This window comes from Leopardus geoffroyi, chromosome X (assembly GCF_018350155.1).
Source record: "Leopardus geoffroyi isolate Oge1 chromosome X, O.geoffroyi_Oge1_pat1.0, whole genome shotgun sequence".
NCBI lineage: Eukaryota > Metazoa > Chordata > Mammalia > Carnivora > Felidae > Leopardus > Leopardus geoffroyi.
The window spans coordinates 81074917-81093746 of record NC_059343.1 but is presented as its reverse complement, the minus strand read 5'-3'; positions in this window follow the sequence as shown (position 1 = coordinate 81093746).

Below are 18830 nucleotides of genomic sequence, written 5' to 3'. Positions count from 1 at the left end.
GTGATTGGAACTTAACATCTTTACTCAGAGCCAAGGAGATAAAAACAGCAACTGTAGGTAGCTCTTTAAGCAGTTCCAGTTCAATGTGTGGCTTCCAACCTGTCTCCTACCTCTAACTGCTACATCTAATAGATAAGCCTTAATGTAAGTAATAGAAATTGATATTCCTAAGTTGTGGTATTAACCTAAACTCAAAGCACCATATTGCGTTACTGCACTCCTTCACCCATTTGTGATTGCACCCCACTTGAATAGATGCTGGTTTCCATGGCTTTGTTTCAAAGCAACACATTCTATGCATGGAAATCAAACTGCAGTGCAGAGGGAGACATGATGAGAAGTTAATTGTAGGTTCAGAAAAAGCACAGTATACTTAATTTATACCCCATTTGCAATACACAACCATTTGTCCAGCAAAAACCTCTACTACATTTATGCTGTACATTATTTGCTGGAAATTTGGCCTATAGAGAAAGCGGAATTCAATTTCTTTGAATTAAGTAGCAGCAAAGCTACTTATCACTCTTTTATCTGAGAAAGTAAATCCTTATTCCAGTGCATTTCCCACATGGTCAGTGTTTGTTGGTTATTTATGTTTCAATGTTGAATTTCATCCCACTGCTTTTTATCAGAAGCAATTATGAAACCACAATTATGAAAATAATGAGCACAGATACATGGTTCAACATGTCTGCATTATGAATTTTTGGTCGATTCAAATAAAGCTCTAAGGTTAATTTCTTTACACAGAATTTGCAATTTGTCTTCTTTGGCCCTAAGTATGCTAAGAATAAGTATTGTCACACAGCCCTGCCTTCCATGTCCTTTGAGGTTTGAATATAATGAATAAAACAAAGGGTGAGAAAAATGCAGAGGGTAAAGGTCCCAGGAAAAATAATCTCAAGGTGATTCATACAGCTGAGTCTCAGAGTGAGAACCTGGCTCCCACTTGTGTAAACACTGACAATTTTTTTTGGAAAATCTCACCAAGTTGAGGATATTCAGAAAAGGAGGATGAGGGAAGGTTCATTTCTACCAGCCAACAAAAGGACTTGGGAGATTCTGAAATTATCCTTACCCATTGCAATTAGTCGCAAAGAACAGAACAAGTTCTATTTTTCAGTAATATTATATGTTAGGGAGCATAAAATCCAACAAGAAACAAGAAATAGTTATGAGATTTGAAGGGAATAATGCATTTGAGTGCCCCGCATAGTGTCTGGCCAATCACACACTCAATGAAAGTTAAAAATGTAACTAAATGAGAACTTTGTATTGGCACAGCATTATGTTAAAGGCTTACCAAGAGGCTTAGGGTATAGTCTTAGTCCTTAAAGCTTATCATAAACTGCAGGACCCACAGGTGACCCACAGGACCCACAGATGAAGAGAAAAGCAACAGTATTAGGCAGTGTAGGTAAGTGTCAAATAATGGATGCAAACAATGAGGAAGTATACTAGCATTCACCGAACACTTACTATGTGCCATTGATTCCTCATAACAATCATAAGAGGTTAGTGCTATCATTGATTCCATTTTACAAATGAGTAAACTGAAGTTTAGAGCTGTAGAATGATTTTGTCCTAATCACACAAGTAGTAAAGGATATACCTGGGATTTTGCTTCCTGCACCAAATTCTATATTATTCCATGGTATGTACTATACTTTTTCAGTATAAACATATTTTTCAGTATAAAAGTATTTATACTTTTATAAGGAGAGAGGCCCCTTCATTTCTCTTGATCACACATTATTTGCTAGACTGCCTGTTAAGTCTTTTACATATAGCATATCATTATAGTGTAGAGATTAAGGTCATGGACTCCCTATATTCAACTCCTCTCTCCACCCATCATCTGTGCGACCTTAACCTCTCTGTGCTACAGAAGTAAGTTAATTAGTATATGCAGCATACTGAGAAAAGAATTTGGCACATTGTAAGTAAAATATAAGTGATGCTTGTTGTTATTTTTATTTAATATTTTTACATCTTTATGAAGTAGGGACTATGGTTATGTTCACTTTACACATGAGGAAGCTGAGCCTTGGAGAGATGAAATGACCTTTCCAAAGTTACCTGGGTGGTAAATTCTGGATGTGGCATTCATGTACAAGCTTGTCGACTCCAAACTTTTTTTTCCCTCACTATGCCACATTGTTTCCCTAAGTGCCATAGTTTCTCAAGAGAGGGAGGTGTCTGTGTGAGCTGAAGGCTTCATTAATGATGTGGGACATGAGGTTGAAAAAAGATAATGACGTGGCAATGAGAAAGAATGAAATGTGGCCTTTTGTAGCAACATGGATGGAACTGGAGAGTGTTATGCTAAGTGAAATAAGTCATACAGAGAAAGACAGATACCGTATGTTTTCCCTCTCATGTGGATCCTGAGAAACTTAACAGAAACCCATGGGGGAGGGGAAGGAAAAAAAAAAGAGGTTAGAGAGGGAGAGAGCCAAAGCATAAGAGACTCTTAAAAACTGAGAACAAACTGAGGGTTGATGGGGGGTGGGAGGGAGGGGCGGGTGGGTGATGGGTATTGAGGAGGGCACTTTTGGGATGAGCACTGGGTGTTGTATGGATACCAATTTGTCAATAAATTTCATATTTAAAAAAATATCTCTGAAAAATGAAAAAAAAAAAGAAAAAGGATAATGAGAAAAAGAATCTGTGTAGGAGGCTTGGGTAAAGAAGGAAGGATAGTGTGTATTGAGGGGTGAAGGAGGGAGGACCAAACATTTCTCCTTCTAGAAGACTTTTAGATCATGAAGAAATTCAGTCCTGCCATTAGTGAAATGAAAGCAAGTGCAGACCTGCTGAAAGGAGCCTGTCCTCCAGCCTAGTCACAAGAAGGCCCTGAGGGCACAAGGCAGCCCATACCTTCCCAAAAGGAATAAATCTGAGTGAAGCAATAAAGGAATCTGAAAGTAATCTCCAAGAAGGTTGTGTCTAGAATCCTAAACCTGTTTACAGCAGCCCTATCTCCATGTGGCTCCTACAGTCATGCCCCCTACAGATAGTCACATGGCAGAAGAATTTCCAGAGGGAAAACTAGTAATTGAAACACCAAATTAGGAAAAAAAATCCAATTGCTTAATTGAAAATTTATAAAAATACTTACAATTAAAAGTGCATTACATCGTGCGGCTGAAACCCCCACTGGAGAGTGATTTAACTGCAGCTTGCTTCCTGCTTTGCATAACTGTGTTTCCTGGGGGCCATTGCTTTAGTGTTTTGGCTATCTCAGCTGCTATGGTGCCTCCTCATTTTCCTCTTTTCCAAAGTCTTGAGAGGTGTGACTTGGGAAGCCAATGATGTCTTTTGTAAAGCCTGGCAGTTCGCCTATGTAGCTGGTAAGGGCTGGTGATTTATGTCTGGGAGTCTGTTTAACTGGGGTTTCTGCCTGCCTGAAGCTTCCAGTGGCAATAGCCCTCCTAATTAACTATGTTATTTCTTTACTCCTCACCCTCTGAGCCTCCTTTGAAACTCTCTCAACTTTGGATGACTCCGACTTTTAGAGAAGCATTTTCCTGTGGAGGAATTTCACTTAAGCTCCATCCAGTCCTTCAAGTCTCACATTAGCACCTGTGCCTGCATGCACTTTGTACTGAACCCCAGTGTCCCAGTAAAGAATTTTCTCGATGTATCACAATTACACAAAGACTTGAGCTAAATGACTCTGTGGCAACCTACTGGGAAAATTCATTGGCTCAAGAGCTTATAAATGGACTTAATTTACCCTGCCTAAAGGAAGTGTACCTGTGCCCGTTGACTCTTAAATGGACGGTGTGCTGAGCAATGAGATTCTGAATAAAAAATTCCTCAAGAGGAAAAGGAGAGAGTCTGTGCTATCTTTGCAAACAAAATACCCTCTGAGATGTAGTTAAGAGCTGGTTTGACATGGATTTAAAGAGACTTATACCATGTCACTCGCAGGCATTATTTCCTGATTACTGGGTTTTAATCATTTATATATGCAATAGGTGCTATTGCAACTTCAGAGTGCTCTAGGCTGAGATGGTAGAAAGCAAGGAAACTTCCATGTAAGTTATTCCAGGATACTTTCCCATGATTCTTGGTCAATGAGTGGATGAAGTGAGATAATTCTATCGTAAAGAAATGATCAAGGGAAGCCTGGAGGTTGTGTTGCTTTACTGGAATCTTTGTAACATGGCTAAGTGAAGCAAAATGGATTTACACGTAGGTAAGACTCCTATTTCTCAGATTTATTAGGAATCAATATTCATGCCATACTCACATTCTTTTAGTTGGCTTTTGTCACTCCCACTAGGTGTTTGAAACACAAACTAAGAAATATAAGGTCCCTTCAATATTTTGTTTTCATTACTTTACCATCTTTATATCAATAGATTGTCTGGAATCATTGGCATATTTGCTGAAGCTCATGGAAGATTCACACACTCTGGTAAAGTCACATCTCTTCGCTTGGTCTCCATTTAATATTTAGCAAAATGCCAGTGATATCCACTGATATTATTATGCTGTACTTCAAGGGACAAATAAACCTTGGCTCTTGCCTTCAAGTATAATGAGAAGAACAGAGCTATTTCTGGGGACAAAGGTCAGATTGTGGCAAGATGAAATGAAACAGTTCTGGTGGGACACAAAGTCCACTGTGTGGCCCTGGGAGTAGGCTTTTAAAATGGAAGGGGGGAGAAAGTCCTTGCAGTAAAAGAGATCAAGGAACCTTGAGAAGCAGTGTTGGGCTTGCAGTATGATTAAGACACAGGTTAAGGGCGCCTGGGTAGCTCAGTCAGTTAAGTGTCCAACTTTGGCTCAGGTCATGATCTCATGGCTTGTGAGTTTGAACCCTGCATCAGGCTCTGTGCTGACAGCTCAGAGTCCGGAGCCTGCTTTGGATTCTGTGTCTCCTTCTCTCTGCCCCTTTCCTGCTTGCACTTGGTCTCTCTCTCTCTCAGAAGTAAATAAACATTAAAATTTTTTTAAAAGACACACAGGTTAGTGACTGGAGTTGAGGTAGAGAGACAGACTGAGAGTGTGGTGCCAAAGACCTTGGAGAATGTGTGTGAGTGGTCTAGGGACTAAGAGAAGTCAGTGATGAAGAAAGATTGAAAAACATATATCCTTATCCCCCAGAGAGGAGGGTCTTCTATAAAAGAATGGAAAGTGGCATGGTGAGGTGAAAGTGGCATGGTGAGGTAAGGGTAATAAGTTATTAAAATGTTTTAGCCACTTTAATTCCTGAAAAGAAATTTCTAAATTAAGCAACTGTGAGATAAGGAAATAATTTGATGGGTTGTGAGAGTGTCCTTGGAAAAACACTAGGTTTGATGTTCTCACTATAAACCAATACAATCATTATCCTTGCAACTATCAATATAGAATGTAAGAGTATAGTAATTTTCAATGATTCCTCACGTTGGTCCTTGATATAAGAGAATTCAATCATTACTATTTCCAAAGGAGGGAATAGACAACGGTTCTGTGGTCAGATTTAAAACAGAGTTATTTTTTTTTTAATTTACATCCAAATTAGTTAGCATATAGTGCAACAATGATTTCAGGAGTAGATTCCTTAGTGCCCCTTACCCATTTAGCCCATCCCCCCTCCCACAACCCCTCCAGTAACCCTCTGTTTGTTCTCCAAATTTATGAGTCTCTTATGTTTTGTCCCCCTCCCTGTTTTTAAATTAAAAGGAAAAGAAGATGTGTATATGTATACAATGGAATGTTATTCAGCCATAAGAAAGAATGAAATCTTGCCATTTGCAATGACACAGATGGAGCTAAAGACTATAATGCTAAGTGAAACAAGTCAGTCAGAGAAAGACAAATACCATATGATTTCACTCATGTGTGGAATTTAAGAAACAAAACAAAAGAGCAAAGGAAAAGAAAAAGAGAGAGAAAAAGCAAGAAACAGACTCTTTTTTTTTTTTTTTGGATGAATTTTTTTTTATTTTTTTTTATTTTTTATAATATATGAAATTTATTGTCCAAATTGGTTTCCATAAAACACCCAGTGCTCATCCCAAAGGGTGCCCTCCTCAATACCCATCACCCACCCTCTCCTCCCTCCCACCCCCCATCAACCCTCAGTTTGTTCTCAGTTTTTAACAGTCTCTTATGCTTTGGCTCTCTCCCACTCTAACTTCTTTTTTTTTTTTTTTTTTTTTTTTTTTCCTTTTTTCCTCCCCCTCCCCCATGGGTTCCTGTTACGTTTCTCAGGGTCCACATAAGAGTGAAACCATATGGTATCTGTCTTTCTCTGTATGGCTTATTTCACTTAGCATCACACTCTCCAGTTCCATCCACGTTGCTACAAAAGGCCATATTTCATTTTTTCTCATTGCCACGTAGTATTCCATTGTGTATATAAACCACAATTTCTTTATCCATTCATCAGTTGATGGACATTTAGGCTCTTTCCATAATTTGGCTATTGTTGAGAGTGCTGCTATAAACATTGGGGTACAAGTGCCCCTATGCATCAGTACTCCTGTATCCCTTGGATAAATTCCCAGCAGTGCTATTGCTGGGTCATAGGGTAGGTCTATTTTTAATTTTCTGAGGAACCTCCACACTGTTTTCCAGAGCGGCTGCACCAATTTGCATTCCCACCAACAGTGCAAGAGGGTTCCCGTTTCTCCACATCCTCGCCAGCATCTATAGTCTCCTGATTTGTTCATTTTGGCCACTCTGACTGGCGTGAGGTGATACCTGAGTGTGGTTTTGATTTGTATTTCCCTGATAAGGAGCGACGCTGAACATCTTTTCATGTGCCTGTTGGCCATCCGGATGTCTTCTTTAGAGAAGTGTCTATTCATGTTTTCTGCCCATTTCTTCACTGGGTTATTTGTTTTTCGGGTGTGGAGTTTGGTGAGCTCTTTATAGATTCTGGATACTAGCCCTTTGTCCGATATGTCATTTGCAAATATCTTTTCCCATTCCGTTGGTTGCCTTTTAGTTTTGTTGGTTGTTTCCTTTGCTGTGCAGAAGCTTTTTATCTTCATAAGGTCCCAGTAATTCACTCTTGCTTTTAATTCCCTTGCCTTTGGGGATGTGTCGAGTAAGAGATTGCTACGGCTGAGGTCAGAGAGGTCTTTTCCTGCTTTCTCCTCTAAGGTTTTGATGGTTTCCTGTCTCACATTCAGGTCCTTTCTCCATTTTGAGTTTATTTTTGTGAATGGTGTGAGAAAGTGGTCTAGTTTCAACCTTCTGCATGTTGCTGTCCAGTTCTCCCAGCACCATTTGTTAAAGAGGCTGTCTTTTTTCCATTGGATGTTCTTTCCTGCTTTGTCAAAGATGAGTTGGCCATACGTTTGTGGGTCTAGTTCTGGGGTTTCTATTCTATTCCATTGGTCTATGTGTCTGTTTTTGTGCCAATACCATGCTGTCTTGATGATGACAGCTTTGTAGTAGAGGCTAAAGTCTGGGATTGGGATGCCTCCTGCTTTGGTCTTCTTCTTCAAAATTCCTTTGGCTATTCGGGGCCTTTTGTGGTTCCATATGAATTTTAGGATTGCTTGTTCTAGTTTCGAGAAGAATGCTGGTGCAATTTTGATTGGGATTGCATTGAATGTGTAGATAGCTTTGGGTAGTATTGACATTTTGACAATATTTATTTTTCCAATCCATGAGCAGGGAATGTCTTTCCATTTCTTTAAATCTTCTTCAATTTCCTTCGTAAGCTTTCTATAGTTTTCAGCATACAGATCCTTTACATCTTTGGTTAGATTTATTCCTAGGTATTTTATGCTTCTTGGTGCAATTGTGAATGGGATCAGTTTCTTTATTTGTCTTTCTGTTGCTTCATTGTTAGTGTATAAGAATGCAACTGATTTCTGTACATTGATTTTGTATCCTGCGACTTTGCTGAATTCATGTATCAATTCTAGCAGACTTTTGGTGGAGTCTATCGGATTTTCCATGTATAATATCATGTCATCTGCAAAGAGCGAAAGCTTGACTTCATCTTTGCCAATTTTGATGCCTTTGATTTCCTTTTGTTGTCTGATTGCTGATGCTAGAACTTCCAGCACTATGTTAAACAACAGCGGTGAGAGTGGGCATCCCTGTCGTGTTCCTGATCTCAGGGAAAAAGCTCTCAGTTTTTCCCCGTTGAGGATGATGTTAGCTGTGGGCTTTTCATAAATGGCTTTTATGATCTTTAAGTATGTTCCTTCTATCCCGACTTTCTCAAGGGTTTTTATTAAGAAAGGGTGCTGGATTTTGTCAAAGGCCTTTTCTGCATCGATTGACAGGATCATATGGTTCTTCTCTTTTTTTTTTTTGTTAATGTGATGTATCACATTGATTGATTTGCGAATGTTGAACCAGCCCTGCATCCCAGGAATGAATCCCACTTGATCATGGTGAATAATTCTTTTTATATGCCGTTGAATTCGATTTGCTAGTATCTTATTGAGAATTTTTGCATCCGTATTCATCAGGGATATTGGCCGGTAGTTCTCTTTTTTTACTGGGTCTCCATCTGGTTTAGGAATCAAAGTCATACTGGCTTCATAGAATGAGTCTGGAAGTTTTCCTTCCCTTTCTATTTCTTGGAATAGCTTGAGAAGGATAGGTATTATCTCTGCTTTAAACGTCTGGTAGAACTCCCCTGGGAAGCCATCTGGTCCTGGACTCTTATTTATTGGGAGATTTTTAATAACCGATTCAATTTCTTCGCTGGTTATGGGTCTGTTCAAGCTTTCTATTTCCTCCTGGTTGAGTTTTGGAAGAGTGTGGGTGTTCAGGAATTTGTCCATTTCTTCCAGGTTGTCCAATTTGTTGGCATATAATTTTTCATAGTATTCCCTGATAATTGTTTGTATCTCTGAGGGATTGGTTGTCATAATTCCATTTTCATTCATGATTTTATCTATTTGGGTCATCTCCCTTTTCTTTTTGAGAAGCCTGGCTAGAGGTTTGTCAATTTTGTTTATTTTTTCAAAAAACCAACTCTTGGTTTCGTTGATCTGCTCTACAGTTTTTTTAGACTCTATATTGTTTATTTCTGCTCTGATCTTTATTATTTCTCTTCTTCTGCTGGGTTTAGGCTGCCTTTGCTGTTCTGCTTCCATTTCCTTTAGGTGTGCTGTTAGATTTTGTATTTGGGATTTTTCTTGTTTCTTGAGATAGGCCTGGATTGCAATGTATTTTCCTCCCAGGACTGCCTTCGCTGCGTCCCAAAGCGTTTGGATTGTTGTATTTTCATTTTCGTTCGTTTCCATATATTTTTTAATGTCTTCTCTAATTGCCTGGTTGACCCACTCATTCGTTAGTAGGGTGTTCTTTAACCTCCATGCTTTTGGAGATTTTCCAGACTTTTTTCTGTGGTTGATTTCAAGCTTCATAGCATTGTGGTCTGAAAGTATGCATGGTATAATTTCAATTCTGGTAAACTTATGAAGGGCTGTTTTGTGACCCAGTATATGATCTATCTTGGAGAATGTTCCATGTGCACTCGAGAAGAAAGTATATTCTGTTGCTTTGGGATGCAGAGTTCTAAATATATCTGTCAAGTCCATCTGATCCAATGTCTCATTCAGGGCCCTTGTTTCTTTATTGACCGTGTGTCTAGATGATCTATCCATTTCTGTAAGTGGGGTGTTAAAGTCCCCTGCAATTACCACATTCTTATCAATAAGGTTGCTTATGTTTATGAGTAGTTGTTTTATATATTTGGGGGCTCCGGTATTCGGCGCATAGACATTTATAATTGTTAGCTCTTCCTGATGGATAGACCCTGTAACTATTATATAATGTCCTTCTTCATCTCTTGTTACAGCCTTTAATTTAAAGTCTAGTTTGTCTGATATAAGTATGGCTACTCCAGCTTTCTTTTGGCTTCCAGTAGCATGATAAATAGTTCTCCATCCCCTCACTCTCAATCTAAAGGTGTCCTCAGGTCTAAAATGAGTCTCTTGTAGACAGCAAATAGATGGGTCTTGTTTTTTTATCCATTCTGATACCCTATGTCTTTTTTTTTTTTTTTTTTTTTTTTTCAACGTTTATTTATTTTTGGGACAGAGAGAGAGACAGAGCATGAACGGGGGAGGAGCAGAGAGAGAGGGAGACACAGAATCGGAAACAGGCTCCAGGCTCTGAGCCATCAGCCCAGAGCCCGACGCGGGGCTCGAACTCACGGACCGCGAGATCGTGACCTGGCTGAAGTCGGACGCTTAACCGACTGCGCCACCCAGGCGCCCCACCCTATGTCTTTTGGTTGGCGCATTTAATCCATTTACATTCAATGTTATTATAGAAAGATATGGGTTTAGAGTCATTGTGATGTCTGTATGTTTTATGCTTGTAGTGATGTCTCTGGTATTTTGTCTCACAGGGTCCCCCTTAGGATCTCTTGTAGGGCTGGTTTAGTGGTGACAAATTCCTTCAGTTTTTGTTTGTTTGGGAAGACCTTTATCTCTCCTTCTATTCTAAATGACAGACTTGCTGGATAAAGGATTCTCGGCTGCATATTTTTGCTGTCTAGCACACTGAAAATCTCGTGCCAATTCTTTCTGGCCTGCCAAGTTTCAAAAGAGAGATCAGTCACGAGTCTTATAGGTCTCCCTTTATATGTGAGGGCACGTTTATCCCTTGCTGCTTTCAGAATTTTCTCTTTATCCTTGTATTTTGCCAGTTTCACTATGATATGTCGTGCAGAAGATGGATTCAGGTTCCGTCTGAAGGGAGTTCTCTGTTCCTCTTGGATTTCAATGGCTTTTTCCTTCCCCAACTCAGGGAAGTTCTCAGCTATTATTTCTTCAAGTACCCCTTCAGCACCTTTCCCTCTCTCTTCCTCCTCTGGGATACCAATTATGCGTATATTATTTCTTTTTAGTGTATCACTTAGTTCTCTAAATTTCCCCTCATACTCCTGGATTTTTTTATCTCTCTTTCTCTCAGCTTCCTCTTTTTCCATAACTTTATCTTCTAGTTCACCTATTCTCTCCTCTGCCTCTTCAATCCGAGCTGTGGTGGTCTCCATTTTGTTTTGCATTTCATTTAAAGCGTTTTTCAGCTCCTCATGACTGTTCCTTAGTCCCTTGATCTCTGTAGCAAGGGATTCTCTGCTGTCCTGTATACTGTTTTCAAGCCCGGCAATTAATTTTATGACTATTATTCTAAATTCACTTTCTGTTATATTATTTAAATCCTTTTTGATCAGCTCATTAGCTGTTGTTATTTCCTGGAGATTCTTCTGAGGGGAATTCTTCCGCTTGGTCATTTTGGATAGTCCCTGGCGTGCTGAGGACCTGCAGGGCACTTCCCCTGTGCTGTGGTGTATAACTGGAGTTGGTGGGCGGGGCCGCACTCCGACCTGATGTCTGCCCCCGGCCCACCGCTGGGGCCACAGTCAGACTGGTGTGTGCCTTCTCTTCCCCTCTCCTAGGGGCGGGATTCACTGTGGGGTGGCGTGGCCCGTTTGGGCTACTTGCACACTGCCAGGCTTGTGATGCTGGGGATCTGGCGTATTAGCTGGGGTGGGTAGGCAAGGTGCACAGGGGCAGGAGGGGCAGGCTTAGGTCGCTTCTCCTTAGGTGATCCACTTCAGGAGGGGCCCTGTGGCAGCGGGAGGGAGTCAGATCCGCTGCCGGAGGTTTGGCTCCGCAGAAGCACAGAGTTGGGTGTTTATGCGGAGCGAGGAAGTTCCCTGGCAGGAACTGGTTCTCTTTGGGATTTTGGCTGGGGGATGGGCGGGGGAGATGGCGCTGGCGAGCGCCTTTGTTCCCCACCAAACTGAGCTCTGTCGTCCGGGGGCTCAGCAGCTCTCCCTCCCTTTGTCCTCCAGCCTTCCCGCTTTCTGAGCAGAGCTGTTAACTTATGACCTCCCAGACGCTAAGTCGCACTTGCTGTGGGAACACAGTCCGTCAGGCCCCTCTGCTTTTGCAGGCCAGACTCTGGGGCTCTGCTTGGCCGGCGAGCCGCCCCTCCGCCCCGGCTCCCTCCCGCCAGTCCGTGGAGCGCGCACTGCCTCGCCGCCCTTCCTACCCTCTTCCGTGGGCCTCTCGTCTGCGCTTGGCTCCGGCGACTCCGTTCTGCTAATCCTCTGGCGGTTTTCTGGGTTATTTAGGCAGGTGTAGGTGGAATCTAATTGATCAGCAGGACGCGCGGTGAGCCCAGCGTCCTCCTACGCCGCCATCTTCCTCAATCAACAGACTCTTAACTGTAGCGAACAAACTGGTAATTACTAGAGTGGAGGGGCATGGGGAGATGGGTTGAATAGGTGATGGGGATTAAGAAGGGCACTTGTGGTAAACACTGGGTGTTGTGTGCAAGTGTTGAATCACTATATTGTATACCTGAAACTAATATAACACTGTATGTTAACTACCTGGAATTAAAAACTTTTTAAAAATTGAATTAAAAAAATAAAACTGAGTTATTGATTGAGCTTCCTTTAATTGGCTTTCACTTTCTAATTTGTTGATGATGTATAGGCTGTTCAGAACTCCCAAGTGAATTCCCAGGAATCCCGACTGCACAGTAGTGATAAATGATAACTTGAATAACCTTGTTTCTTTACTAAGGGGAGCCACTGGGCCAATTCTATAGGACTGTTATATGGGTTTTTTCTATTACTTTCAGTTACAGACATTGAAATATTTGCACCATCAGTGATTTTCATCACTAAAACACAATTGACATACTATTTGCACTTAGTTCTTTACTTATTTATATCCAAGGATACTATGCATTTAGATGCTTGGATGATAAACATTTATATTTGGTGCATATAAAATGGTGTTATTCCTTCTGTGTTCATCTATTTATCACCTTCAAAAGTATTATGTTCCTTCCTTTGTTGAATTATCAACATTGCCTTATGCTGTCAAAGAAAAAAAATCATTTCCAGAGTTCACTCTGGATTTTACAGCCAGTCATGGATTTGGGCACTGGCAGGATCAAGCTATTTTGGAAGAATAATGTCCTTGACAATTAGTAAGGCAGTATAGTTGCAATACTGAGATGTATATAGAGAATGCTGGAATGGAGTGTCTACTTTAGAGGTTTCTATATAGCCAGTTATAGATAAAGGTTTTTCTTCTTCTCTAATAGGGAACATTGTTTTGGTATGTTTCCCAGAATTCTTTTCTTTCTCTTTTTTTCTTTTCTTTCTTCTATTGTCCTTTAGATAAGTAAAACAAACTACCTAAAATATATAATCATCTCATCTATAGGCAACTGACTCTGACTCCATTTTTTTGTGAGTGACTATGTTTTTTTAAAAGGACCTTAAGCTTTTCCTAAGATGGGGGATTTTGGTTTTGATACAGACCATCTATACAGCAAGTGCAGCCTTGTGTTGTACTTGGCTGAATGAGAATATGGTTGCTCCTCACTGTAGTTTTTTTCTGTTGATATATATTGCTAGAATTCAGGCTTTGCCTGCATTCAGGCACTATGTAGTTCTATTTGGCAGATGCACCTGAAGCCCTTAATATTTTGGAGAACTTTGGAGTTGAGTGGAGCCAACAAATTCAATTGAATTACCTCTTAATTGGTTTCTCTTTCCATTCTTTCCCAATCAATGTCCAGGGAGTTTGTGGGATTGTTCCTGACATGATTCTCTGTTGTTGTTGTTTTTTTCCTTCAGTAAGCAGCAGGACTCCCTCAAGTGCCCTCTGAGGGTTTTATTCCCTGGTTTCCTCAGTGAATTCTCAGATTAGTCTGCAACAGATGCCCACAGAAGCTCTCAGATAGGGGAAGATGAGGTATCTCTTCACACCTCTCTGCAGTTTTGCACTTATACATGGATACTTCCGTGAAAACCCATGCCCCATCTGTTCTTATATGGGCCCCATAAAACTAGATATCATTATTAATAGCATATTCCCTCCTGAATTTTACTTATTGGAAAGTTACTTACAACTGCTGACACCTCCTTATCAGGTATCTTGGGTAAGCACTAGAGAAAATAATTCAGATATTGGCTCCTCTGGAATTCAATATCAGAGACACATTCAAGTGTAGTAATACACTCCACATTATACTGGCATTCCAAGAAGATGATAAATGTGCCAGATGGAGAACAGCATTGGAGGATCTTGTGCTGTTTGTACTCAGAAGTGTCTGCTAGGTTCTCTTGGTGCACATTTGATAGACTGGAGCTTTTGTTACAAAGTTCCCTTCAGGGAGGGCAGAGGCATCATGGAATGTTTAGATGTGCTGGGGGATTTAGGGGCTGATGGGCTGAATCAGTGTTTGCTTATTACAGTCTCTCCTGTCATGATCATGAGGCTTAATGGGTTTGTATTTAGATTGGTAGGTTAGACCCTTTACCAGCATCAGAACAAATGTAGTCAATGTCATGTTCAGTATGCTGAATTTGGCCATTAAATATCAGTTTGAATCAACTTGCATTTCTAGGTCAAGTTTCTATAGTATTGCCTTCTGTGCCTATTGACACTTCAGAGACAGCTACTTACTGTTTTGCTAATATCTTTACTCTGGTCTAAGATCTGTCCCCATACCCACATATATCCCCATTTCATCAGGTCTCAGGGGGGTTTCTCTTTTCTCCTGTAACATGTTTAAGCATTCTTCTCCTCAATTTGTGCTTCTTGATTTAAAAAATATGTATAAAATACTCTAAATATAATAATAATTTTAGAGGAAGTATTTACTTTGGTAAATTGATGTTCTGCTCAACCACACATTGCTAAGGTTGTTGGACAATCTTATTAAAAGCCATACAATGGAATGTGCTATTTTTTCTCCACCGTTTCTTGTTTTTGATTCATTTCCCCCCTTTCCTCTCTTCGTTTCCCCTCTGCTTGCCTCTCACTCTCCCTTTCTTATAATTTTATTAGCTGGACTTTTTCCCATATTTTTCTGGTTCTCCTTGTGAAAAGATTAAACTTGCTTGACCAGGTTCTGAGTTAGCATAGTTGTAAAGCTAAAGATAAATGCATGTATTTTACCTGCATTCTTCTGCTGTTTCTCAACTCAGAAGTCTTTATTACTTTCTAAATGTTTGTTATTTTACATTGGTGGTTTCCTTGGTATTCTCTTCTTGTGACACCGTCTCCATGACGAAATGTTGATTGCACTACTGCTCTCTCCTCAGAGTCTTTATGTGTCCTCTCTGCATTTCTTTCCTTCTTTTCTTCCTGCAGTTTAACAGGAGATCTGAATAGTACAGCAAACCTAAGAATTCAGAGAGTTTTATGATTTATTCATGTTTTCAATCTTTTCCCCTGAATTACAATGAAAATCTAGACCTTTTTCAACTAAACACAGGGCTACATTTCAAATGACATTAGCCTTAAAAGAATCATCAGCCTCTAAAGGAAGGGCTGAACAATCTCCTACATTATACGATATTAACTTTGCTATAGATAATGTTTTATGTATCCAGAGGTGAGGGTGCACTGAAGAGATATCATCTGCTTTCAACATTAAAAAACAAACTTAATGAGTAGAAAAGAAAATCCTCCAGTTCTAATCTAATTGATAGTCTAATGATTTTTAAACATGTTTTGACTTCCAATGAGTTAATTTTTAATATGTTTGGCTTGACAGTAAGGGATAGAGTATATCATAATGAGATTAAAAAAAAAAGCCTTGGGAATAAGAGTGTGGATTTCTGAGTCATCATAGGTCTAGGTTCAAATCTGGACTCAGCAACTTTCTAGTTGTGCCTTGTGTAAGTGAGTTAACCGTCTCCCCTTAGTCAGTTTGCCAATCTGTAAAATGGGAATTAATTATAGTATCTCATCTTATAGGGTTGAGAAATACATGGGTGAAAATATATGAGTGCATATGTGTGGCAGATATATACTCAATGCATATTGGATATCATGTTTATGATAATTTTATAGATTCTTAATGGAGGTAACAATACATTATAATGCAATTAAAATGTGCTGAAATTTGTGACGAAATTGCAATTCAGATTTCAGTAGAGTGTGGGTTTTTTTGTGACCAAGATAATAAAATTCTCAGATGGATGGCTGGCTGCCTGTGTAGCAGATTTTTTCCACCTGAAGCTTCTTACTTTGTGATCTTGGACCTGTTAACTCACTATGGTTTCCAGATGCAAATTTCCAACCTTTAATCTGTCTTAGACTCTGTTAACTTTCTAGGGTGAGAAGGGCCTTCTCTCCCACCCCCACCTTCCTTGTATGTATGTGGAAGACCTAGCACTGACAATTATTTCTGGATGATCTGCAGCTTGGCCCTTTGAAGGATTCCTTTAGGAGGATTGAAGAGTTTAACAATATCTATCACCATTTCTGATTTTGTAGTCCAGCCAACATTGTCTTGTTATGATGCATCTTCTAACATCCAGTTTGGTTCAAAATAACCATCGCCGTGGAAACAGTAGTGTATTGAGGAAGCACTTACTGTGATGGTCTTGACTAGTTTTCTGCTTGGAGATTCTTGAGGTGCTAAAGCTCTAGGTAGCCTTTAGGCAATGACCTTACAATTTTCAGGTATTAAAGCCACAGGAGTCTTATCTTATAAATATGTCTGTTGGGAAGGGCATTTTTTTTTGTCCTGTTGAAGTTTGTCTATAAAACTTTAGAGTTGTTGGCTCTGACAAAGGATGTTAGTGGACAACTGAGAAAGGATTTCTTTGTTAGGAATCCAGATGACTCCTTTTTTTTTTGTTTGTTTGTTTTTTTTTGGCTAAAATAGCACCTAGATGTTCTTGATTCTATTTTGAGAGGCTTTCCTCTATCTCCTCTCTCTCTCTCTCTCTCTCTCTCTCTCTGTCTGTCTCTGTTTCTCTCCCCTCTCCCATATGTTGTACCATAGTTATTCTCAAATTTTAATATGCATGGATCTGAAGGGGGGCCTGAGATTCTGAATTTCTTAAAAGAAACCAGTTTATTCTGATGCTACTGCTCAATGGGCAACACCTTGGTTAGTAAGGGCATAACAGATGTTGGTGGAGACCCATCCATGTTTCTTTACACATTAGAGGTTGCTCACTACTACCACCTTTGATCCTCTGCCTGAAAGTTTTTTTTTTTTTTTTGCTTTTTGTTTTCTTGTTTTTGTTGGTTATTATCATTATTTTTTGCATGTGGGAACACTTATCCTGTGTGCAGGGCAAGCCTGAAGTGCCAGAAAATTAATGGTCCTGGAAGCAGTCCTTAACCAAAGTCTTATAGGAACTTTGTGGATAAATATTCCAGATTCCTTGTCTCTCAGTCAGGATAAATTTCTTCAGAGTTCTACACCAAGATTGAGCACCGACTGCCATCACTTATTGTGTTCTTTCCCTTCTCTGTCTCACTTCTCCATTTTTCTATGGCTGTTTCTTGTGGTCAACTCTCAAAAAAAAACTTACTACATTTGAATTTCATCTCAAGATATGCTCCTGGGGAAACTCAAACACCAGGACTCTGGGGTTTGAGTAACTGAAAAAAAAAATTTTTTTTTCTATTTTGTTAGCCTGGCCACTTGAGAAATATATCCTTTACATTAAATACTACTGTATTTGCCTTGATCAGTCACATTACATCAACTGATGGTTTGTAGGGTTGACCTTCAAATGTCTGAAAGAAAGTTTTTGTATTAAGAAACATAAGGAATCTCTGAGCTGGAGTCCACTTGTTCTATTAATTCTACAGAAATACACTAATACTGGCTTTCAGTACTTGATATAACTTCAATCAGCCTTATGACATCAGTTTGGAGAGAATTGTTTGGAAAGAATGTTTAAATGCAATGGAATGATTATTTTTATGTATCTAAACTCGGTGTGTTTCATGTCAACAAGGATATTCATGAATTTAATACATTGCACACATTGGAAAAATAAAATCTTAAATGAGTCTTTAAGGGTAAAACTTGGCCAGCTGGACTGTCACTCACAAAGGTGACTTTTGTACTAAAAATCCCATTTGAGGCCCAATTTAGTATTAAATAGTCACTAAAGTCACTAACAGTGCAACTGCATAGCATCTTCCTAGAACAGCTTCTTTAGTCTAATGGGAATTTTATAATTAAACATTAACATTCTGCAGAGGCGGTCTCCCAGTTTGCCCATATTTGGAGCACACTGATATTTTATACTGCATTAGGGGCTAGGGGGTGGAAGATCACCAAGCTTTAGATACATAAGCAGCCTTATTTAACCAAGAGTTGCCTAAATAAGCATTCAAATGCCTCTTTTGACCATCAATGCTAACATGCAATAAAATTGTGTGGACTCCTTAAAATACTGTTTATGGCAAAGCTATAACTAAAATTGTAAATATAAACCTTTAGCTTTGTATAATACTTTCTCACTTTCAAAGTATATTCTCTTGTATGATGTCAAATATCTTGATATTTTAGATAGAAAATTCAAAATTCATTGAATGTTGAAGTTCACAAGAAATAAATAGCAAATTTGAAACTGTAACTACCACCTCCCGTTCTATCACAGTAAGTTGAGGTCTCAGGATAGCAAACTCAATGAGGCGTCAGGGACAAAGTCAAAGGTAATACTTAAATTTTGGTTTAGATCTCTCTTTTAGCTCTCATTCATCTGATTTTATGCAGATCAGATTTACCAAAACCTAATAACTTTAGTGAAAGCCTATCTCTAAACCATCACCACCCTCTAGCTCTCAACCTCTGTGGTGGCTCCATAATTTCTATACAGGAAAAGCTAGGGAGCAATTATCTGTTGGTTGTGTATCTAGAGGAATTGCCTTAAAACTGTGTTTAGCAGCATTTTTACTTAGGTTGTGTGTTACATATCAGTTTTAAAATTTTCCACGTATTCTAAAGGCATTTTTATTCAAAAAATATGAGATTTTTTTTCTTCCTATTTTTTTTTTTTTTCTATTTGCAGTGCCTTGGGGAATGACTTGCCAAAGACACCTCTTTGGTTATAT